Source organism: Trachymyrmex septentrionalis, unplaced genomic scaffold (genome assembly GCF_001594115.1).
Source record: "Trachymyrmex septentrionalis isolate Tsep2-gDNA-1 unplaced genomic scaffold, Tsep1.0 scaffold7, whole genome shotgun sequence".
Taxonomy (NCBI): domain Eukaryota; kingdom Metazoa; phylum Arthropoda; class Insecta; order Hymenoptera; family Formicidae; genus Trachymyrmex; species Trachymyrmex septentrionalis.
The window spans coordinates 1,129,454-1,131,487 of NW_017305884.1; positions in this window are offsets into that span (position 1 = coordinate 1,129,454).

The window sequence follows — 2,034 nt, forward strand, 5'->3', positions numbered from 1 at the left end:
AGAGAGAGAGAGAGACAGAAAGTACAATATTTATTAATAAAAAAAAAGAATTTCAATATTTTATAAATAAATATTATCATTATTATAGAATTTTTATTATATATAAATCTATAAAGTACATAATAGTAAAACATAAATATCTTCGTAGTATGAAACATATATGACAAATTAAGAAAAAATTATCTAAACGATGTCCAAATTACTCTTACTTGAGGAACTTTAGGAGTTTAAACAATTTTTCATTGATCTATTATATGCTTCAGGCTACGAAGAAATATTATATTTTACTACTTTATTATTTCTTTTATAGATTTCTAGATACCTAAGACTAGATAGGATACAAAAGTGAGTGAATGAGAAAGTGTATATGTGTGTGTGTGTGTGTGTGTGTGTGTGTATGCATAGGCAGAAAAGTGAATTAGTTTGCAATTTTTCTGATAGATTTTTCGATTACAATGTAAATTTAATACATGTAGGGTGAAGTGTTATAACATATTGATTTTATATTGATTATATCGTAATTCTGGTACGATAATGTAATAGACATTCTTTGTAACCCCATAGGGAAACAATAAAATTTATTAATATATTTTTTTTTAAGTTATTGTTACATTTTTCAGTTTTGCATTGGAGGAAAGTCTACGGAAAATTGCCTAACGTGTTTCATTTGAAAGGTCTCTATAAATAGATCGAAGTTTTCAATGGGCACAAAGTTGTTAGATGCGTCCTTCACAAGTTATAGATCACGAAAGTTGTAAATAAAAAGTTATCAGATCCATTCGCGCGCGCGCGTCACCGAGAGCCACTTCCTAGTAGTGATCTGGAGCAATGAGCTAAAGTACCGCAATGTAAACTAACGTGATCTACGTTTTAGTAATTAAGAAAAGATCGGTGCCGAGGCAATAGTTAGGATATTATTGTCAAAATGGTCAGAGAACTGTAGGGTGCTGTACACATATCATAACAGTTCTCTAGTTTCTCGAATATAGCAAGTTCCAGTCCGAGATCCAAACATGTACCCTCAAAACCGCTCAGCGATCTCTGCATGATACTTGAAAGCTCTGACGAAAGACCCGACTTGATTTTATTTTTTATTTTTATTTTTTATACATAGTCTATATGCTGGAGTATGATAATATTAAATTTATCTTATTGAATGCTCTGCAACGATATATTACATTAATATATTTGCATATGTTGCAAGGGAATTATTTAAATGACCATCTCTTTGAACTTTCGTGACTTGTAAACTCGTGAAGGACACACCTGATAACTTTGAACCCATTGAAAACTTTATTCTACTCATCGAGACTTTTCGAATGACACTTGTTTCGATCTGTAACGTGTTAAGCAATTTTTTGGCATCCTTCTTTGTATTATAATTCGCGAAATGATGCAAAATATGGATTTGTAATGTACAGGGTAATCAGGATTGTATTGAAATTAAACGGTTATTATTATACTTAATATTTTTTAAAAATATTTATAAATATTTTTTTTAAATATTATTAACGTAAATAAAGATAATCTTATTATAAAATTTTGGTATAACACATTCTTTTATATCTTAAATAATTTTTGAGATGTAATGAAAAAAGCTAAAAACTATTTTACCTGTAAAAAGTGATATTATTCTAAAACTATTTTTCCACATCAATTAATTATTATTTTCTAAATTCATCTATTTACATAATTTATATATATATATATATAAGTTTCATTAAAATCATACAAAGATTCGTAAAATCAGAATTTGACGCAAGGTTTCTCTTATATTTAATTATTAGGTGTACAAAAAAGTTCTGAGCTTTTTTTTGTAAAATTCAATCTTTATTTAAAAACAAACGAAAAAATAGGCTTGCTGCGTAACGCCAAGCTGTTCTGCAAGCTCCTTTTCAGTTTGCGCAGAGTTTATATCCAGCAGTGCTTGCAATTCGTCCGTTTCAATCTTTTCAGGGCGTCCAGCACGCGATTCATCTTTAAGACTGAAATCTCCTTGGCGAAACTTTTGATACCACCTTTTGCATGTTGCAT